The sequence below is a fragment of the Rattus norvegicus genome, chromosome 13 (assembly GCF_021556685.1).
Source record: "Rattus norvegicus strain SHRSP/BbbUtx chromosome 13, alternate assembly SHRSP_T2T, whole genome shotgun sequence".
Taxonomy (NCBI): domain Eukaryota; kingdom Metazoa; phylum Chordata; class Mammalia; order Rodentia; family Muridae; genus Rattus; species Rattus norvegicus.
This window is the reverse complement of record NC_141546.1, coordinates 95,327,501-95,350,848: the sequence shown is the minus strand read 5'-3', so window position 1 is coordinate 95,350,848 and position 23,348 is coordinate 95,327,501. Positions and strand designations below refer to the sequence as shown.

Genomic DNA, 23,348 nt, shown 5'->3' with positions numbered 1-23,348 from the left:
GGAAGACAGAATCTTAGGTGTAGGAAATATGATTGAAGAAATTGGTACATTGATCAAAAAAATCAAAAAGTCGGGGTTGAGGATTTAGCTCAGTGGTAGAGCACTTGCCTAGCAAGCTCAAGGCCCTGGGTTCGGTCCTCAGCTCTGGAAAAAAAAAAGAATGTATAAAAAAAAAATCAAAAAGTCTACAAAGTTCATGCCACAAAACATACAAGAAAACTGGGACACAATAAAGGAAGATTCCCAACTATGAGGCCCAGAAAATTTTTTCAACAAAGTCATAGAAGGAAAAATTCCCAACCTAAGGAAAGAAATGCTTATACATACAAGAAGCTTACAGAACACCAAATAGCTTGGACTAGAAAAGAAAATCCTCCCACCACATAATAAACAGAGCACTAAATATACAGAACAAAGAATATTAAAACTTCAAGGGGAAAGATCAAGTAACATATAAAAGTAGACCTATCAGAATTAAACCAGACATCTCAACAGAGACTCTAAAAGCTAGAAGAGAAAGAACAAGATATCTTGCAGGCTCTTGAGAGACCACAGATGTCAGGCCAGACTACTATACCCAGCAAAACTTTCCATCACCATAGATGGAGAAGACAAGATATCCCATGATAAACCAAATTTAAACAATATCTATCCACAAATCCAGCTCTGCCGAAGATATTAGAAGGAAAACTCCAATCAAAGGAGGCTAGCTATACCCAAGAAAACACAGGAAATAAATAACCCACACACTCAAACCAAAGAAAGGGAAACACACACACACACACACACACACACACATACACACTACCAACAACACATTTCTGGTCATTAATATCTCTCAACATCAATGGATTCAATTCCCCAATAAAAATATACAGGCTAACAGGGTGGATGCATGAACAGGATCCACCATCCTACTATATACAGGAAACACATCTCTGCAACAAACATAGACACTATCTTAAAGGGCTAGAAAAAAAGTTTTCCAAGAAAACAAATCCAAGAAGCAAGCAAGAGTAGCCATTCTAATATCTAATAACATAGACTTTCCACCAGATTTAATCAAAAAAGATGGGAACACTTCATACCCAACAAAGGAAGAATCCACCAAGATGACATCTCAATTCTGAACATCTATGCCCCAAATGCAAGGGCACCCACATTTATAAAAGAAACATTACTTCAGCTTAAATCACACACCAAACTGTGCACATCGATAGTGGGAGACTCCATCACCCCATTCTCACCAATGGACGGATCGTCAAGACAGAAACCAAGCAGAGAAATAATGAAACTAACAGAGGCTATGAATCAAATGGACCTAGCACGTATCTGCAGAACATTTAACTCAAACACAAAAGAATAGACCTTCGTCTCAGCGCCTCGTGGAAACTTCTTCAAAATTGACTAGTCAGTCATAAAGCCAGCCTCAACAGAGACAACACAATTGAAATACCTCCTTGTATCTTATCAGAGCACCATGGACTAAAGCTGGGACTCAACAACATAAAGTCCACAAACTCATGGAAACTGAACAACTCTCAGCTGAATGACCACCGGGACAGGGAAGAATTCAAAGTCTCTCTAAAACTCAGTGAAAATGAAGACACAACATACCCACATTGAAGGGACACAATGACAGCAGTGCTAAGAGGAAAGTTTACAACATTAAGTGACTTCATAAAGAAACTGGAAAGATCTTAGACTAGCAACCTGAAAACTCTATTAACAAAAAGAAGCAAATACATCCAGGAAGAATAGATGACAGGAAATACTCAAACTCTGGGCTAAAGTTAATAAATTATAAACAGAGAGGACAATTTAAAAAAATCGATGAAACTGAGAGCTGGTTCTTTGAGAAAATCAACAAGCTAGACAAACCCTTAGCCAAACTAACAAAGGGACAGAAAGACAGTATCTGACTCAACAAAATTAGAAATAAAAAGAGGGACATAGTAAGAGACACTGGGGAAATCCAAAGAATCATATGTTTTACTTTGAAATCTGTACCCAACAAAATTGGAAAATCTAAACAAAATGGATAATTTTCTTGACAGATGCCACCTACCAAAATTAAGTCAAGATGAGGCAACAATTTTAATACTACTGTTACTCCTAAGGAAATAGAAACACTCATTAAAAGTTTTTCAACCAAAAAAATGAGCCCAGATCCAGATGGGTTTGGCACAGGATTCTACCAGACTTTCAAAGAAGAACTGAGGACAATACTCCTCAACTATTCCACAAAATAGAAACAAAAAGAACACTGCCAAACTCATTCTAGGAGGCCACAGTCACCCTGATACTTAAGCCACATGAAGACTCAAAGAAAAAAGAAAATTTCAGACCAATTTCTCTTATGAACATTGATGCAAAATTACTCAATAAAATACTCAAAAACCAAATTTAAGAACACATCAAAAATATCATCCACCATAATCAAGTAGGCTTCAACTCAGAGTTGCAAGGATGGTTCAATATTCAAAAATCTACCAATGTAATTTACTATGTAAATGAACTAAAAGAAAAAAACTGCATGATCATCTCATTAGATACTGAAAAAGCCTATGACAAAATTCAACATAGCTTCATGTTAAAAGTCTTGGAGATATCAGGGATATGAGTTCCATACTTACACATAATAAAGACAATATACAGCAAGCCAATAGCCAACATCAAATTAAATGGAAAGAAACTTAAAGTAATTCCACTAAAATCAGGGACAAGACAAGGATGTCCACTCTCTCTGCATTTATTCAATATAATACTTGAAGTTGTAGCCAGAGCAATTAGACAACTAAAGAGATCAAATGGATACAAATTGGAAAGGAAAGAAGTCAGGTATCACAATTTGTAGATGATATGATAGTACATATAAGCGACCCCCCAAAAAATCACCAGAGAACTCCTACAGCTGATAAACACCTTCAGTAAAGTTGCTAGATAGAAAATTAACTAAAAAGAAATCAGTAGCCCTCCTTTGTACAAATGAAAACTGGGCTAAGAAACAAACAAGGAAAATAACACCCTTCTCAAGAACCACGAATAATATAAAATATCTCGGTGTGACTCTAACCAAGCAAGTGAAAGACCTGTATGACAAGAATTCCAACTCTCTGAGGAAAGAAACTGAAGAAGGTATCAGTTCCCATGATCATGGATTAGTAGAAGTAACATAGTAAAAATGGCCACCTTACCAAAAGCAATCTACAGATTCAATCCAATTTCTATCAAAATTCCAACACAATTCTTTACAAACCTTGAAAAACCAGAATATGGAAAAAACAGAATAGCTTTTCTAAAAAAAAGTCCTGTACAATAAAAGAACTTCTGGAGATATCACCATCCCTGATTTCAAGTGTACTACAGAGCAAGAGTAATAAAAACTGCAAAGTTCTCTACATAAGAAGAAAGATTATCTCATGGCCATAAAAGCCACTATCATAAAAGCAGTTTGAATTATTAACAGCAGGATAACTGGCTGCATGGTTTTGTAAACATTTTTACATTCTATAAGTTCATAGCAAGTTCAAAGCAATAGTTCATGTCATAGGTCACTGAGCTTTAAGGAGTTACATCAGAATTGTTTGCATGTCTTTCCATCAAGACTCAAAGACCTGACTAAACATTCTTTATCAATATTTTATCTCCACAAGTTCATTATAAGTTTAAACTATAGTTTTTATGTCACAGGTTAACAAGGTTTAGACAAGAGGCAGGACATCTGTCTTGTGCCTTATTATTTTGAAGTCTTGTATATATAAACTAGTTAATCATTTATTTTTCTGTTCTCGCACCCATAATTAATTACCCACTCCTAGTTTATGCCCTTGGTTACTGAGGTTAGTGGGCTTATTCGTAACCTAGAAGGAATATTTCCCTTGATCATAAATCTGTCCCAAGTCTATCTCTTTTTTTGTGCAATTTACATGCCTGTGACACATGAAGGCCCACAGAACTCTTTTTGCAGCTTTTTCTTTGGGGGGGGTGCTTAAAATTTCTTAAATCAATTGAGGAGTGCTATAGAACCATTATCAGGAATTATGAAATCATCAGTTTGTCAAAACAGCATCATTACATGAAAGTACATCTTCATATTGATTCTGCAAGACACCTGCCTAACAGAGTGGATTAATACCCAGAGAACTATAGGCAGTGAGGATCTCTCCATACCATGTCAGATATATGAGGAATACAGCAGCAGCAAGCATGGAAAGGCATATCAGCAGCAAGAAGCAACCTGGAGAGAAAGCCCCTGGGGTCCATGCCTCTTTAGGACACACCCATCACAGCCATGTAAAAACAGGGAACACCTCCGGGAAGCTCACTCGCTTGCCACAGCTTGTCCTACATGGCTTCCCCCACCTCATGCTCCCCATATCAAAGTGTCTTCTCCCTCCTTTTATGGAGACTTTCTCACATTATCTCATAGACGATCCCAATACCAACCAAGTTAGCAAGAAAGATCACAATGATGATGACAGAAATAAGGGGTCAGGATATGGAGACTCTTGGGGGGATCCCAGCCCAGGCAAAAACAAAAACAAAATGCATGTTCCATGATCAACAGTAGACCCTCTCTTAAAGGAGAGTGGAAGAGTATTAGAGATGGACTCCTGATGTTCTCTGCTGGCCTAAGCACACTTGCACACACACCCACACATTTGCATACATTCATGTGCAAACACACACACACACACACGTTTTAGGAAGGAAGGGTTCATTTCAGCTAACAGTCAAGTGTACTGGCCATCATGATGGGCAGATCTTAGAGCAGCTGGTCACACCTCATTGGCAGCCAGGAGGCATGGAGTAATGAATGCTCACATTCAACTTTTTGTGGGAGGGTGCCACTCACATTTAGGATGTGTCTCCCCACCTCTATTGACATAATCTAGATAATTCCTCACCACAAATTTGCTCAAATTTGTCACCCAAATAATCCTACATACTGTCAAATCAACAATTACTAACCTTAAAGACGATCTGATATGGAGACTCTTAACAAAACCACAGGCAAATCTAGCTCTTCGAGGCACAATATACAGAACCTGAAAGTAGGACAAGTGGCCTGTGGAAGAGAAAACAGAACAGGTAATGCCCAAGGGAAGATGGCACTAAACACATTTGTCCTTTTATGGGTAGCAAGCTTGGGAACAAAGCCTCAACTCACTGTTTACTTAGGAACCACAGTTATTAGTGTGTTACGGCATAACGCCTCCCCTGGGTACAAATGTTCAAAGAGGACAGTTCTAACCTTGAGTTCACCTCAGACACCAGCCCACTAAAACAATCCTATATGATCTAACAGGGCTGGCACCTATGCTAGACCTGATGCTTTCAGGATAAGTTCCTCTACTGGGCCTAAGTTTGTGATTCTCTACACCACCCATGACGCTATCTGGTGGCCTCAGTTCCCAGACACAGCAAGTCTCCAGCTAGGTTTCTTTTCTGTGCTCCCCAGAATAGATCTGGTCTAAGAAGGCTCCTGCTTCACATTGTTGCCAAACTCACGCCTCATACCAGACCTTTCCAGGTCCCTCTTTACCCCAAGCTCAGAGTGTGGTTGATCTTAGGCCAACTTTTGCAAAATCTGGATCACACCACAGACATGACATGGTGATTGGCTTTTATCATCTAACAGCAAACTCTGTTGTACAGTAGATGAGCAGATGAATGGTAATTTGTTTGACTGTCATACTACAGAACTCTACCCTGCAGCCTGCCCTAGCCAGTCAAGCTCTGCACATACCTGCCCTCCCTGGCTGAGGGTTGAATCACTGCCCTACCCTGACAAAGGCAGCCCTCACCACCTTTCCCTGTGTAAGGGACCTTTCCTTGCAGCCCTAAGATTTTTTTCTAGCCTTCTGTAGGGTCCTATTTTCTCAGCTTAGGAGAAGGCAAGTCTGGGTATTTCACAGGAGCCCTCAGAAGACCCCTTCACCACTCCCTTGTCTGTGTCTTTCACACTCAGGCTTCAGTTCGGTGGCCACTGTGAGGATCTTTTACAAGCTGATGTCATGGCTGGGCTTCCAGAAATTCTACATTCAAGGCAGGGACTGTGGGTCCCTCATCTGCACTAACATAGCTAAGATGGTTCCTAAGTGAGTCAATGAAGTCATACAGCATGGTATCATTACCATTTTGTCTCCAGTCAGGAACCAAGCCATAAGTCATCTGCTTCAGCAGCAGACCCCAAAAATCCAGGAGGAAGACAATAAAATTCCCCACCCGAAAAAAAGCCTTAAGATAGCCACATAACTGGGAGACACCTTATCTCAGGATAGCCCATCTGTACTGTGCAGCCCATCCTGGATTAATCATTCAGGACATAGGAATGCCATCCATCTGGGACATCCAACACCAACCAATGAGTTCTTAGATTACCTAACCCTAACATAGTAGCCAATCAAAATTGTACAAATGTCAGGGCTTTGGCCCCTACCAATCACATTAGAGATTACCTAATCCTTTTAGAGAGTTCCCTCGGCCTTCTATAAAAAGGACTGTGTGCATTTGTCTAGGGTCACCCCCACATACTGGTTGTCTCTGCAGAATAAATGCTCTTATTCCTGCATACTATTTAAGTCTGGGGTCTTCCTTCCGCGAGTCCTGAACCCTAACACCATCTCGCCAGAATCTGTGTTTGGGCAGCAGCTATACAGTGCACATAGATCTGTTGACCCCAATTCCCCCCTCAGCAATGTCTCAGACATGGGACTCCCTCTAAGCCAAGTCCTCCATGGTGACCCAGTACAGAAGGGGGAATTCCCCTCCCATCAGTATCTAAGAATGGAACACACTGACCCTGAAATAGGACAAAAGTGTTGACCTTCGGACAGGCACCCAGGAAAAAAGCACAGTGGTCAGAGATGAAGGCTGAATCCTTGACACTACAATCTGATATCATCTATGATGCGCTGAATGGCATTCATGACTTTCCTGGTACACAGGTCCTCCACAGGTTGCAGGCTGGACACACCTGATAGACCTTCATGATTGGTAGACTCTTAAGTAGCCCAGACCAGAACTTGTCCTTTCCAGTTCCTTGCCTCTAAAAGAGCCAGAGTTGGGGCCAATCTGGGGCCAGTGGGAAAACTCCCACCACAAACCTCTGAGCACAAGGACCCCTCCCTTCCAGGAAGAAAAAGGCTGATTTAGTTCCTGGAGCAGTTGCAAGCCAAACTGTCACACAAAGCTACCTGACTCCCAACTGAAAGTCCTAAACGGTACACTGAGTCTACACTGAGTTGATCTGAAAGTTGTTTTGCTCCACCAAATGTGCATAGTACCCCTACCTAGTTACCACCATTGTGCAAAATCTGCCCCAATTGTTTAAATTCTGCCCCAATTGTTTGAAAGGTATCTAACTCCCTGTTAGAGTCTGCTCAGGGCTGTCTCCCCTTGAAGTGGTATGGCCCCAACATGTTGGAATTATTAAACTCCTCTTGCTTTTGCATCGATCACAGCCTCTGTGAGTCTCATTCAAGAGTCTCAGAAGAGGTTCAATTCGAACCTCACACCTCCACGAAGACAGATTCCCAATGGGGCAGATTGCTGAAGGAAGCTGACTTGTATTCTTCAGTTCTGTGGCCTGTCCCAGTCCTCCCTCATCCCATCTCACACCAGTTCATAGCAGACAAGCCTACCTCTGCCCATTTCTCTGTACACAGCCACAAGAAAGGCCTGCACTTGAATGAAACTTCCCTTACAAAAAGCATCTACTGCTAAACCCTGTCCTGAGCCAGCGATTTGGGAGATTTCTCTGCTGCACTGAGAAGGATATGGAGCTCTTAAATGCTTTCAAATAGACGATTTCTTACAGCTTCATGAGGGAGAGTGGCTACTTATACATCCAGGACACTAAGCCAGATACAATGGGTAAATAGTCTCAAGAGAAGCAAACCCTGAAAGAAGCTCTTTCCTCCTAGGAACACTGCTCACAGAACAAAAGCCCCTAACAAGGACCTCAGAACACTTACTTAGACTGCATTCTCTGTGGAGGTGAGTTCCCAAGTTCCAATCTGCAAAGTCCCAGGCTCCTCCAAACAACTCCATTAGTGTAATTCACTGTGTGCCCACAGGGCTTATATTGTCATCCCCATCCTGATTTTCAGTCCTCCTCCAGGAGTAAAGACAGGGAGTAGTGAGGGGCAGAGGGACTCTGAAGGCTCAAGAGCCCCAGTTCATGCAAGGGCACCCCAGGAACTAGCGATCTCAGTCAACATTGAGAGGAGGGCTGTCTACCATTTCTATCCCCAGGTTCTGTTGACAGCTTGTTTTAAAACCTGAAAACTTCACAGTTCCCTACACATTGAATGCTGAGTCCTGCCTGGTCATGGTAGAGACAGGTGACAAGGTTCCTGCCCCCTGGAAGCCAGCGTGGATGAACCTCCACAAATGTCGATGGTTACTGTGGGCTTGAGGCTTGTGTGTGTGTGTGTGTGTGTGTGTGTGTGTGTGTGTGTGTGTGTCCCTGCACGTGTGAGAGCACACTCATGTGTGTAGCAGTGAATTAGTTAAACTGCTTTGGCCCCCTGCCACCAAGGGCACCCTGTGTGGAGGATGGAGAGGTGGAGACACCTACAGAAAAAGAGTCTGGTTCAGCAAGTTAGTGACACAGAGGATTCAGAACTCAGCAGCTCCCCCTACAGTCAAGGAATCTCCAGGACAGGGAGCAACCTTTATTGCAGAATAGCAGGACCTCTCCCCTGGCCCTGTACAGACTGTGGGTTAGGGTTTGCAGGGCCAATTGAAAAAGAGATGTGGGAAAGACTGGGAGCCATCCCATCTCCATGGTTCTGGAAGCTGCACCATGCACAGAGCTTGAGTCCTGTTCCTAAGCCTAGTGCCAAAAGTATAGTTTTACTATTCTTTGCCTGCCTAATATTTAGTTAGGGTTCTAAGGTACATGAGGGCACACCATAGTCTACAGAGTGGTTCTAGTCAGGATCCCTTTAAATACATAAAACTAATTAAGAACACTACGACATCGTTTTCTTTCTTTTTTAAAAATATTTATTTACTTTATGTATGTGAGTACACTGTAACTCTCTTCAGGCACACCAGAAGAGGACATGGAATCCCATTACAGATGGTTGTGAGCCACCATGTGATTGCTGGGAATTGAACTCAGGACCTCTGGAAGAGCAGTCAGTGCTCTTAACTGCTGAGCCATCTTTCCAGCTCCTTCTTCTTGTATTTTAAAAACAGGATATTTCTATGTAGTTCTGGCTGTCCTGGAACTTGCTATGTATACCAGGCTGGTCTTGAACTCCCAGGAATCCACCTGCCTCTGCCTCCCGAGTTCTGGGCTTCCACCTCAGGGATTGCACACACCTGGCTAAGACACTTTCCTGCCGGGCACCATGTCAAAGGTTGTTATAGTAACTTATAGAAAGAAGGTGGCATTACTTTACATTTTCGCCACTCTGTCAATGTCTGGCTTAAGGGGAGAAAGCTGCACTCTGTATTTATCAGGGTCTTCAATCTGCCATGAAACACTACCACCAACAAAATGTGGGAGAAAACCTTTTATGCACCCTGCCATTGGGAAATGAAGTATTGTCATGGCAGCTTCACTTAGAAATTGCATTTTACATTTCATTGAACTTTATGAGTGATAGGCCCTTCCATCAGTGCTGGAGAGATCAGAGTCAGCATGGAAATAGCACAGTCGACTTGACATGTCTGGGGCTTGAGGTTTTTAGAATGTGTTTGTTTGGAGAGATGGCTGGGCAGGAAAGAGAACTGGCTACTCTTGCCGAGGACCAGAGTTCAAATCCCAGCACCCACATGGAGACTCACAAACATCTATAACTCCAGTTCCAGGGGGATGTGACACCCTCTTCTGACCTCTGTGGTCACTGCAGGCAAAACACTCACACACATACTTTTTAAATAAAAATTTTAAATTTGTTTGGTGACTTTGGATTTCTTAAGACAGACTCTAGAGCTGTTTAGCTCACGCTGGCCTCAAGATGATTATTTTTGAGACGTGAGCCTCCTGAATGCTCAGGTTACAGAGCACACACCCCAGTCCTAGCTCCAGGATGTCTTAATCTGTCCAATGATCAGATTCTGGCTGGCCTTGAACTTGTGATCTCCCTGAGTCAATGTCCAAACATCTGGACATCGTCCAGCACTGCTGCACCATACTTGTCTGGCTTTCTTTTAGGGATAGGAGAATGGGGAGTGATTCTGCAGTTTGTATCCAAACTGTCAGCCACACATTTTTCACAGTTGCTGTATGTGTGTGAATTAAGGATTTCTAGCACAAGATGTATGAATGCACAACATGTATGAATGCACAACATGACTGCTCCAGGGAATGGTTAAGTGGGAGGTTTTTATTGTACATGTGAGGGAGAGCACAGCCAGAGGCATCTGGATGAATCCAGAGTAGAGAGAGAAAGAAGTAAACTGAGTGTGCCCAGTGGAGTGGACCTGACCACGAGACGGGGGGTGAGGTGGAAAAAGAGCCTAACAGGACAGAAAGGCAAGAGAGAGGGGACAGAGTTCAGAACCTTTACAGGGGAATGAGCCGCCTTAGGGAGGGAGTCTGCGAGCTGGAGAAGTTCAGGGTAGGGTGTAGGAAGAATTGAGAAGAGGCAGGAGGCCAGCATGGCCTCTGCAACAGGTACTTGTGATAACCGAGGGAGCCTAGCGGCCAGCATACACTTCAGTGTGCTAATAGAACCAGAGACCACCTTTGTCCCAGGTGTCCTTTGGATCAGTCTGTGTGTGGGTCAGCTTCCCACTGCACTCACAAGGATTCTAAATAATCAGCTTATAAGGAAATCAAGTTTGTCCTGGCGTGGGACCTTAGCGACCTCAGGTTTGGGTCTGTTGGCCCTGCTTGGGGCCTGTGGTGACCCAGTAGGGCAGGAACAGACACTGGGGGAAAATTCTCATAGCCAGGGAATTTGGTGTTGTGAACAGAGGTGTGGCTGGGGTCCTAGTATTCCCTTCAGGGGTGTGCCCTGCAGACCTCTCACTAGGCCTCACTTCTTACACAGTTCCCATGCCTCCCTCCAGCCCCTGCACAGCAACTAAGACTTCACCACAGAAAGGGAGGCTTTAAGTCCCTGATGGAGCTGCCAGGGAGGGGGGAAGGACGGGACTCTAAAGCAGGTGCCGAGATTCAACCTCTTTTTTCCTTCCTTCCTTTCTTTTTTCTTTCTTTCTTCCCCTCTCTGTTATTACTTATTTATTCATTCATTTATTTTTAACATAACATATTCCGGCAGCCATGCTGTGCCCATTCTTTCACTCAGTGAACTTTTCGATGGCTTTTGGCAAAAGGCACAGAAAGTCTGTCTGAATTGCTCCTTGCTCCGATGAACTCTCAGTCCCACATGTTTGGTCACTGCCTTCCTGTAAACTAAACTTTGAAACGCCTCACATCACACTAGAGTTCATGGCAAGTGGGTTACAGGCAAGAGGGAGGGGAGCCTTTGGTCTTCTTTGTTTCCAACAGCAGCTCTCTTCAGATGTAGTCCGCATGGCATGGGTTTTTGGGGTTTTTTTTTGCTGTGTTTTGTTTCATTTTTATCATGTTGGCAATCCAATCTAGGGCCTTCTACTTGCCAAGTAAGGCTCAGAGCACACCGCCACACTCAGTCCGTAAATCTGTCCGACACTGCAGGTTCAGTGGCGACCTGGTTGGGTTTTGGTTAGTTATTTATTTATGACCAAATTGTTGCAAGCTAGGGTATTCTGAGAAGAGGGAATCAAAGTTGGAAAAAAAAATCCCTTTATTAGATTGGCCTGTAGGCAGGACTGTGGAGTTTTGTGTTTTATAAGAAAAGAAAAGGACGCTAGGGATGTGGGGGTGGGGAGTTGGGGAGGGAAGGGATGCCATTGCAGCCCATGCTGAGCCTCAGGACATGTGTAGTGTAGAATAGTTTATTTATGGGGACTGGAGTTGAGAGAGTAGAGACAGAGAAAGGCAGAGAGAGAGAGAGAGAGAGAGAGAGAGAGAGAGAGAGAGAGAGAGAGAATACAGAGAGAGAACAAGAGTAGAGACCAGCCAAAGAGAGGGGAAGGGGAAAGAGGAGAGAAGAGACAGAGAGGGTAAGGAGGGGGGCAAGCAGCCTCTTTTATACTGTCAGGTATGCCTGGCTGTTGCCAGGCAACTGTGGGGCGGAGCCTAGAAGGACTGCTCACCTGGAGCATTTGTTAACTAGTGATTGATGGATGTGAGCGGACCCAGCCCACCAGCCCTCTGGGCAGATGGTCCTTCACTGTATAAAATGCAGGCTGAGCAAGCCAACGGAGAGCAAGCCAGAAACAGTGGCCTCTGGTTCAGTTCCTGCCTTCAGGTCCCTGTCCTGAGTTTCTACCCTGACTTCCCTCCATGATGGAGTTATTTGAGAGTTTCCAGCAAAACCCATTCCTTCTTCCCCAAGCTGCTGTTGATCGCGATGCTTTATATCAGCAATAGGAACCCTGACTAAGACAAGTGCGTTCACCGCATTCACAGGCTGATACACCCATCACCAGGAACTGGTGTTATCTTCTATTTTTCATTCTTACTCTCCTTTTTCTTTTCTTGTTTCACTTGTCTGTTTATTTGTTTGTTTGTTTATCAAGACAGGGTTAGCCTCAAGAGTGCCAGGAGCTGTGGCTGGCCCATTCCTGCTTGCCTGCTAGGCAGTGCTGTCTCCTTCCTCCCTGTGCTGGCCTTTGCTTGGTGGCCAAGCCTCTTGGGCTTCAGATCAGCCAGCCTCACAGGGTGTGCTTAAAGACAAACTTAAGGTTTTTGTGTGCATACCCACACTTCAGTCTTTATTTTGTTTGCGGTTCTGGGAATGAACTCCAGCGCCTTGCCCGTGGGAAACAAGCATCCTATGGTCAAGCTTATCCCCAGATGTTTGTTCACTGACCGATTCACTCATAAAATGATTACAGCGAATTGCTAGGAAGGTGAGAGGAAGGCTGTAACACCACCAGTTCGGGCTTTTGTGTTTAGAGTCCACAGACTGCAGAGTTTAAACTGCCAAAGTCCTGTTCAGAACAGCAGTTTTTGCCAGAATAGGTGAAACCTTAGCTAGGTGCTCTCTGCTCAGCTAGCCTAGACCAACTAGGGAACTCCGGGGTGGGGCCAAGGACGGGGCGGGGCTAGAAGGGAGCCGGGCAACCGGCAGCTGGGGTCTCCAAAGCACAGCCACCGGCAGAGAGGCTCAAGAGGAGTTGGAGAGTGGAGAAACTGCACACCAGCCGCCTCGGAAGTAGGAGCGCGAGCGTGACCCTGACAGTAAGCTCCGGGGACAGCGGCGGCACCCCAGCGTGAGAGTTGCGAGGGCTGAGGGCTGCGTGTAACTCCCGCAGCTAAATGCGCCTCCCCCTACTGCAAGCCTGAACCAGGCGTGCAGTAGGCCGTGCTTCCCAGTCCTGCATCCAATACCCCCATCTTCCTCCCAAAGCAGTCGAGTTGCGCCGCCTCGGAAGCAAGGGGTGGGTGCTAAGTCTAACAGCGGTGTTGGCTCCTCAGCCTTCTGGTTCTCTAGCCGCAGATGCACATTTGTCCCTTGGGCTCCATGCTTACGACTTGCACCTGAGCCGATCCAGGTAGCTGAGGACGCTGTTTATGCAGTGACTTAATTTTTAACTTCTCCAGGCTGCACCTACTGCCATTTAAACTTCCTGCAGCCCAAAGTCTGGATCGCCTTTCTTGCATCTGATTGGCGGTGTCCGGAGGGAGGTGGAGGGATCCGGGGCATATGCATGCATGTTAACCGGACTACCACGCCTTTGCGTGCATTCTATGTTGCTGGCAAGATTGTAGAGTTCGACATTTGCTTCTCTACTTCCGATTTCGTCCTGATCGTTTCTTTTAAAGTCACAAAGCCCCAGAGGCTCACGTTGTTTTTTACTGTGATAGCTGCTTCCTTCCCCTAGTGGAGCCTTTCACTGGGTGTGCATGGTCTGACCTTTCACAAGATTTCAGAGGGTGGGAGGGAGCAAAAACGTGGGCGTGTTCAGCAAACAATTTCCATTCCCTAATAATGACACGCGGAGGGCCATGTGATGGCTTCCTGTGTCCCTGAAGAAGTGTGTCCAGTGGGGCAGTGCTCAAATACCCAGACTGACTGTTCAGCCACTAACCTCTGCGCTGCGGGGTGAGAGGGAATGTGTTCTCATGGGCTCTGGGAGCTTTTTAGCTCAGACAACAAACAAAATTCAAGGCCCTGGGCCAGATCCCCAGCACCAAAACATAAATGAATATCTATTTGTAAAATATAAATTATATTTCTGAATTGTAGGAAGCAGAAAGCCGTAAAGAGAGACCAGTGTGTTGAGTGGAAGGGAAGGCCTCACAGAAGCAACACCTTCACACTGCAAAGGGTTAGGGGTGGGCCTCACTCCTGAGTGTCCAGCTGTACTGGGCTGAGGAGAGAACGTGCAAAGGTCCTGAGGCAGAGGTGTGCCTGGTGTGGGTGGCTTTTACGTCTTCAGTTGCCCCCTGAGAGGAGTGACCGAGGTCAGTGAGAGGGGCCCAAGCTTCTGCTGCCCCTCCTTCCAAGAGACCAAGATTTTCCCTAGACCCTCAGATGCTCCTGGAGTGGTCAGCTGTGTGACCTTCAGCACCAACACTAAACCCCACGTTATCTGGTGCCACTGCACTGCCTCTGGCTGCGCCTTGCACACCTGCTGCCCCAGATGAACTGAGAGGGAAGGGCACGGTGAGCAGGGGGAGCGATTTTTAGTGAAAGGGTGAGAGCCTCCGCCAGACCCTGGGGTCCAGTTTCTGCCCAGAGCACACCAGTGGTACCCACAGAAATTCCTGTAAGGAGGAGCAGCATCCTCCCTCCCATCCACAGCCGCCCCGGCATGCCCAGGCACAGCTCTACTTATCTGGTGCCTCTGCACACTTTGTTTTTGTTTTCCCCAGGATTCTGGCCCAGGCTCAAGTATTGAAGGGCTTAGGCTCATATTCCACTTCCTGATTCTTGTTTTAAGACCTCAGAGTATGGGAACACAGCCTGGCTGGTGGGATGGGGGAGAATGGAGGTCAAGGACAAGACTGGAGGCAGGAGGGCCACTACTCAGTCCCACTGGCCTTCTGGGGTCCCCTGCAGGTGGTTTTCAGGCCAAGCTCCTGGCATGGTGGAGTCTCCAGAGAGCTCTGTCCACAAGACTGGGAAAAGGCACCCAAGAGGAAGCCCGACCTCTGCCAAGAACCTTCTCCTGCATGGTGGTGCCCAGGGAATGGGGGGACTGGATCTCCATCCTCAGATACATAATCAATTCCACAAACTGGTTCAGAGGAGCAAAGGGCCCTGCTACTGGATTTATTGATTTACTGGGGAAAATCACAGTTCATGCTTTCTCCCCAGAGAGCAACTGTTTTGCCTCTCAGAGTGGCCAGCCTGTTCCTTCCCACCATCACAGGCCTGCAGGGGCATCTGACTCCTGGCCCAATGCCTGCCTTCCCCTGGCTGCCAGTGGGTCCTCTGCACTTTCCTATGGAGCCAAGCCACTGGCAGAGCCACGCTTGTGCACTCCTCCAAGGCCCGAGGAGCTCACTTTAGCGGGAAATATTGTTTCAGCTGTGTTATTAAAACATCCCTTCAGAAAACTCTACTTGGCCAACTGACAAACAAGCCTCGTTTGTGCTCAAGCAAGTAGAGTCTTTGCTGCCTCTAGCCTTGCAGAGGCTGGCGAGCAGTGGCACAGTGTGGGAGTCGCTGAGTACTTACTGCTCAGATTACCTTGACCGGCCATCCTCTCTGAACGTTAAGTGCTCTTTAAACACAGGGAAATGCCCTTCAGACCTTAGGGTTAGAATAGTACCTGTGGTGATAACTTCAAGAGCCAGGCCTTCCTCAGCTGCAAGGACACAGCTCAGCACTCGGGCTGTGCAGCCTGTGACTTTCCCTGCAGCATCCGGTCAGGGGCAGCCAGCATCTAGACCTCTGGTGCAGAAGGAGTGTAAGGGTGACTCAGTGTGAAGTTGGAGTTGTTAAGACAAGAGTTTAAGATGAACTTAGAAGGAGCAACACAAACAAGAATCCATTCATCATAGAGAGGCAGCAACCACAAATGATTTCACAGAGCAACTTGATGAACCGGTGACTTGATCGGGCTTACGGTAACGTGAGCGAGGGACTCTTTACAGCCTTGCGGGTGACTTGGGACAGTTTCATCACTAGTAAGTCCTGTCTCATCAGGAATGACAGCTGCTCAAGCGTCGCATCCTACCTTCAGGGAAACCGCAGTTAACCTCCCTCCTGCATCCTCTCTACCTGCCCCACCCACGCCCAGCCTAAGCTGAGAGCAAGCTCCGTGGTGGGTGGGTGAGGTGGTTTGAAGGAGAACGGCTCCCATAGGCTCATAGGGAGTGGTCCCTTTAAGTGGTCTTGCTGGAGACAGTGTGTCACTGGGGGCAAGCTTTGAGGTGTCAGATGCTCAAGCTGGGCCTGGTGGCTCTGTCTCTTCCTGCTGTCTGCAGATCCAGATGTAGAGCTCCCAGCTACCTGTCCAACCCTATGTCTGCCTGCATGCCACCATGCTTCCCAGCATAAATATAACGAACTAAGCCTCTAAACTGTAAGTCAGCCCCAATTATGTTTTCCTCGTTAGACTTGCTCTGGTCATGGTGTCTCTTCACAACAATAGACACCCTAACCGAGGCAGTGGGTAAGGGTAAGTGCCTAGTGGCCCTCCATTCGCCTCTGTCTAGGGTACGTTAGGATCTCCATCACCCTAAGCCTAGTTATTACTGTATTCTTCCTCCTCATGACGTTATCTCTACTCCTCAAAGGTGATAGCCTGGAGAAAGGATGTCTTCGCATACTCATTTTTATCTACATTTTACTTAGCAACTGGGATTACACAGTGGTTTGTGGGGTTCTTTGTGTTCTTGTTTGCCGATAAGAGACAAGGGTCAAAAAGTTCAAAGGAATTCTCACTGCACTGCCACAAGGAAGTGGAGATGTGTGCTTTGACCTTTAAACATGGTTCAGTCTTTTTTGGGGAGCTTTTCTCAAAGGATTATGGTTCCTTGTAAGCAGTTTGAAAACCCTTTGAAGAGATTTAACCGAATCCTGGGGTTGAGGGGCTCCTCTATCTTTCCTTATTTTCCCTTTCTTTATATCATCATCTTCTACAATGTCAGGGTCCAGGTCCTCTCTGAGCTTCCTCTGGACAGTGGATGTCTGATCATGTGAGCGTTCCTGCCATGGACACACCTGGCTGGCTCTCATCGGCCTGCAGTTTGCCTGAGGACCTGGGAAGGCTGTGGGATGCCATGGCCAGGGGTGGGAGGTCCCAGAGGCTCCACGTGGCATCAGAGAGCCACAGTGCAGCTTCTGTAAACTGAGGACACGGGTACTCCACAGGATGGTTAACTAGAAGGTTTTTCTTGTATATGAGAGAGAGAGTACAGCCAGAGGCATTCTGAAGGGTTTGGAACAGAAAGTTGTAAACTGGACATGGCCCACAGACCGGATGGGCCATGACAGAAGGCTGGAATTTAAAATCCATCTCTAGAACAGAGAGCAGAGGCACCTGGGTTCCCTTGGCACCAGGAAAAGACAGATTAGCCTGTCTCACTGTCACATACAAATGAAAGGCCATTTCCCCAAGTTCTAGTGATTAGAGGAAAGCCAGCATTGCTCAAGGACTTGTGAAGCTGGCTCCCCTCTACTAAAGGAGACAGTTCCTTAGCACTGCAGAGGGGACAATGGCTAACTCTGGTGCCTATCAGCATGTCAGCCGAGGCTGCCTCCAGGCTCCCTCAGAATCACAAGGACCTAGTTCTTCTTACCTCCACCAGGAGCCCAAACTTCTCCAGCTCACGGGTTTCCTCTCCAGCTGTTTATTTCCTCATAACCCTGCTAATTCAGCCATGCACACCCTGGGTCTGCTCTTGGTCTTCATGGCTCCCTCCCCATCCCCCACCCCAGGCTGTTCTGCTTCTCTCCTGGCCAGATCCAGTCTGCTGGCCTTGCTCAACCTACTGCTCTCTGTCTCTGCTCTGGACTCTTCCAGAGGCCTCTGCCTGCTCTCTCCTTCATATCTACATATCTACAGTACAGCCTTCCCCTTCACCAGCCGCGTCATGGAACAGTCACGTGTTCACATGCTCACAGGTAAATGTTCTTTGGCTTTCTATGGACTCTAAGATGATGCTGTCTGGAGAAACTTCGAGATGCTCCCTTGTCTAAATTTTAAGATGATGCTGTCTGGAGATACTTAGAAGCCCTCCCTTGTCTAAGTTGTAAACAAATCACCTTCCTTGGATGGTTTGTTTCTTGAATCTTTTTACAATACAAGGCAGTCAGACTGCAAGTTTCTGGACCTAAGTGCCTAGGAATGACTGGGCAGTTTAGGGGAGCTGGTCTCCCCTGATTACTCAGGTTGTCCAACCAGCTTGTCCCTCAGAGAAGAAGAAACACCCATAAAAGAGGAATGAACTCCTCTGCCAAGAGGGAAAAGGTGACTCTGTTCTCTTCCCACTGTGCACTCTGCTGTAGGAGACCTCCCAGCCCATTAGGATCCTGTTTTCTGAGAACCTGTGTTCAAGGAGGAGATGTTGATGGGCGGGGCATCTTAACAACAGAGGCTACCTAGGGATTTTCCTTTTCTTTACACTGAAGATCGAACCCAGGGCCTCACAAATGCTAGGCAAGTGCTCTACCATGGAGCCACACCCAGTTCCCTCCACAGACACTTGAACTCCTTACTTAAAGCCCTTGGAGACTTGATGCTCTTTTTGTGACTGAGGCATTGCTACAGGCAAATTCAGCCACTCTCCCAGCCATCACTAAAAAAACCCAGTGAGCAGAGGGTTCTCTCTGGCTGGAAGGCTAGCCAGGCCTCAGGAACCTCTATTTGCACCCTCAAAGCAAGGAAGGTGAATTGGACTACTCAAAAGGCCCCCAGGTTCTAGGCAGTCCTGTCGTATGCCTGTGAGGAAACTTCCAGTCCTCGAGGTTCCAGGCCACAAGGTTGTGTCACTGAGGATCAGCTGGCTACGGTGAAGACAATGCCCAGAGAGTGGCTTGTGGTGGGGAGAAAGAGAACGCATGCTGGGCAGTCTACTTCTGCTACCCCAACAAGGGCATCTGTCAGCCCAGCTCAGCAGCAGGCCTGGGCTAACCTTCCTCCTTAAAGGAGATGAGACGCACTTCCAGACGGTTTAAGCCAGTGGAAAACTTGACCTCCTATTTGGGTTGGCAGAGCTGGAGATGGGAGAGGGCGCAGGGACCTAACAATGCAGCTCTGCCTGTCCTTCCATCATCATAGGACTGAGAAACCCGTGTCCAGCATTGAGGGAAATAGTGAAACCACGCTGGGTGACAGCTTAGTGGGAGAGGATGTGCGTACATGAGGGAGGCTCTGGAATCTATCCCCAGCGCGCACACACACACACACACACACACACACACATACCATGTGTACCATGTATGGTGTACACAAACCATAATGGAACATGCTTGTTTGAGAACCCAAAAAGTAGAGTCCAGAGGCCATTGTTAATGAGATCTCAGACACATCTGCAATAGAATCTGCCTGAGACTAAATAAAATAATAATTTCTAAGTAATTAACGAGCTAGCCTTCCCAGCCTCCTTAGGTTTAAAGCTTATAAACACGGGGTTGAATCAATAATCTTAAGTGGCTTCCTACACTGGAAGTATTCATTCCTCTCTATAGGCATCCAGGGCCTGCCCTGTACGATCCCTACCTTCCCTAACTAGTTAACTAGTTAACTCCTCTGTGGTGGTGACCAGACTGAGGCCTGGAAAAGCACAGTCCCTGTCTTTAGGAAGGTACAGGGGCAGCACTGAAGTCTTGGGCTCCAGCTGGGCTGGCCCTAGCCCCTGGTGTGCTTCAGCAGAGCACACCCCCCAGATCATGAATCTTCTGGCCATCTCTGCTGACATGTGGCTATGCTACCTCCACATGGCTCCCCATTAGGCTCTCCCTACGCTGTCCTGTTCTTCCTCTCTTCAATGTTGCCTTTAAATGCACGTGAACTTTGTCTTGCTGGTCAACTCTGGCCTGTTCTCCTTAGCTCAACTCCAAGGCCATGCTCTGAGAGAAATGAAACTTTAGGCCCAGCACAGAGGGCACACCACAGCTGAGCCACCACAGCACAGGGACAGTGGCAATGAGGGGAAAGAGACTGGCCACTAGCCATCTGTGAGGTCCCAGGAAGCCTCTGCTTATCCCTCAGTGACCAGCCTGAAACCTGGAGTGGTGAACCAGCAGCACTACCAGAAGGCCTGGGAGTTGTCGGCAAAAACATTTGCACCCCTCTCTTGTGTGGCAAGCTGGAACACAAAGGGGACCAAAGCTTCCCTTTCCCTGCTTAGAGTTCCGTAATGTCCCAAGGAAGGAAGATGGAATTGCAGAGCCAGTCAGATCCAGGGCCAATAGGAGGCAACACCTCCCACTCCTGACATCTTGCCCTGAGCCCCCACAATTCCCAAACCCAAGCCAAAGTGTGGATGCCCCCAGGAGGAGCTGCCAGGAACTCAGGACACCACCAGGTGATCTCACACAGTCTCTATGAGGGAGCACTCCTCTTGTCCAGTCAGATCCAGGGTCTGCTGCCAACGCTAGCAGGGCTCTCTGCACTTACTTGGTTGGCCTTTGTGCTGGAAAACCCCTGACTGTCCAAACCTGTGATTTGCCTTACGAAGAGCACATCTGCTGTGTCACTATTAGCTGGTACTAGAGGACGATCTCAGGGGACATGCCTGGCTGAGCACTGGGTAAAGGGAACAGGTTTCTCTCCAAGGGCAGTTGGCTGACCCAGACCTTGAGGCTCCCAGTGACTGCCCCCTGACCCCACACTTCTCTCTAGTCTTCCTCCACACTGACAATAATCCTCAGTCCTTTAGCCCCGCAGACTGGACTGAGAAATAAGCTGTATGCTGTTACTTAGAGAGAATTTAAAATCTTTGTCAATAAAAACTTGTAGTGTCTATGTTATGATCCAGAGAACGTTTCTTCTCATTCGGTCAGTATTGAATAATCGTTCAGTAAGTGCCAGGCTCTGAGAATACAGAAGGGTACCAAGGATGCTTGCTTACAGTGAGAGGGGCACAGGCCCTGGTATGACGGCTAAGCGCAAACAGAAATGAAGACGGCAGGAATAAACAGCCCCCTCAGAGCTCTGCGACAGGAAAGGTGGCTGAGCACAGGAACTAAACAAAGATGGTTAGGGTCTGTGGCTCAAGCTCATACAGGGGGAGATGGGTCCTCAGACCACACAGGCCTTGGAGGTCCCATTAACCAGTTTTGCTTTGTCTCACAGCCAAGGCAAATAAATTCCTTTCTCTCTCTCTCTCTCTCTCTCTCTCTCTCTCTCTCTCTCTCTCTCTCTCTCTCTCTCTCCCTCTCCCTCTCCCTCTCCCTCTCCCTCTCCCTCTCCCTCTCCCTCTCTCTCTCTCTCTCTCTCTCTCTCTCTCTCTCTCTCTCTCTCTCTGTCCAACACACACACACACACACAGAGGCGGGGAGAGGAAAAGTCAAATTCATAAGAGACACATGGTAGGCAGAGATTGGGGTAGAGAGGGGTCAGTCAGCCCTTGCAGTTGTCCTGAGGAGAGCCTGCAGGCAGGTGCCTGGACTATGTGTGCCGACAGAGATCCCAGACTGACAGTTATGCTTTGGAAGAATAGCTGTGGAACTTACAGATGTGTCAGTGAAATAAGGAATGGTTGCCAGGGAATCTATTTTAGAGACCTGACAGTGGTCAGTGGGTAATGACCCATGATTAGAAAGCCCAGACGAAGACAAAGTTTAGGAGGACAGGGTCACAGTTCAGTGCCACATGGGCTGGGGATTGGGAGACATCTGAGAATGGAGCTGGTAGCAGGTAGAAAGGATGAGACTCACAGGAAGTCTAGAATAGACATGCGTCTCTGTCACCTACAGAGGCAGCAGGGGGGCCACACGCATGTAAATGATACCCCTTTCTTTGACACCAGTTCTCCAATGACCTCTTCCCCAGCTCCCTGCCCCCTCTCCTTACCTTACCTCCACCTTCCCAACTTTGTCTCCATGACTTTACATTTTCACTGGGCCGACGTCAGATTGGTGCCCTTAGGTTTCCAGAATGATCTTTGTCTCGTAGACCTCACAAACAGAAGAAAGCCACACGGCAGAGTCCCAGTCACATACGTCACACCTGCCTGAGCGTGTATGAGACTCTCGGGCTGTGAAGACAACTGATACTATTCACATTGAAATAGATTCACGGATAAAGCTTTTCATGGTTTAAAAATGGAAAGTTAAATTTCACATTTGAGTAGATGACGCATGCATTAGTTTAAAATTATTTGAATGGTACAAAAGCCGATAAGCACAATGTTTAATCTGTGGCACTGAGGGTAGTACACAGCATACATGCTTGACAAGCACTCGGCCACCAAGGTGAGATACATAGCAGCAGCTAACATTAAAATATGTATAACCTTAATTCTTATGAGGACTTGGCTGCTTATCAGTGAATGACCGTTGTCCTCCAGTTACTATGAATTACTTTGTAATTTGTTTTTTAAATTTTGTGCACCTGGATATTTTACCTGCATGTAGTCTGTGCACCTCATATGTATCATGCATGCGCAGATGCCAGGTCCCCAGGAACTAGAGTTTTAGATAGAAGTGAGAGCTGGGAATGGAATCCCCGTCCTCTGAAAGACTAGCTGGTGCTCCTCTGAGTCATCTTCCCAGCCCGTGGTTACAATGTTGTGACGTATGTATCCAGCTGTTTGTTTTGGCCTTGGTTTTGTAATGCATCTTCTTTAGTAAGCAGCCAATCATTTCCTTGTGAAGAATACCATAAGGCTAAGAAAAAAAATATGGTTTCCTTTTGCTTTTGTAACACGGGGCATCAAACGCATCTCCTCACACACACTAGGAGCCTCCATTGGAACGGCTCCCTCTCCGACTCCAATTCTCTGGCACAGCTTTCTTCTCATTGGAAAATTTACAAAACAAATAAAAAGACTACTGGGAGAATGAAACCTTTGCAACAAGATAAATTAACCTCGGGTTTCAGGTGCTAGCATGTCCCAAAGGAACTTGGGACTTGCCTTTTTGTTTCCCCATATCCCCTATACTTTGGTGTTTTGAAGAGGTTAGAGTGTTCTCTACTGCAATAGAAATAGAGCACACAGAAGACTTGGTCCCAACTGTTCACTACAAGGTAGAGAGCCTCAGTAGACAGTAGTGGGACCCTTGACAATGAGAACAGGACTTCTCTGAGCTAATAGCACAGACATACACCCCTAGGACATAGTTTACAGAACACAGAGAGTCGCAGCCCTATATGGACTAAGTTTGGCTTAATCCTTCTGGATCACGGCTTCGGTGAGGGCACATAGG

General features: G+C 46.7%; 1 protein-coding gene and 1 long non-coding RNA gene across 2 annotated transcripts in view; one reads left to right on the top strand and one right to left on the bottom strand.

The window, feature by feature from the left end:
- Positions 1 to 13,139: 13,139 nt before the first annotated feature.
- Positions 13,140 to 23,348, top strand: part of Ephx1 (epoxide hydrolase 1) — a 29,777-nt gene continuing 19,568 nt past the window's right edge. The window contains exon 1 of the mRNA NM_001034090.4: positions 13,140 to 13,258. The gene's annotated coding sequence lies outside the window, so the exon portion shown is untranslated. The remainder of the gene's footprint in view (positions 13,259 to 23,348) is intronic.
- LOC120096328 (uncharacterized) overlaps positions 22,316 to 23,348 on the bottom strand; it is a 2,900-nt gene continuing 1,867 nt past the window's right edge. Inside the window, exon 3 of the long non-coding RNA XR_015636229.1 lies at positions 22,316 to 22,808. This is a non-coding gene — a long non-coding RNA (uncharacterized LOC120096328). The remainder of the gene's footprint in view (positions 22,809 to 23,348) is intronic.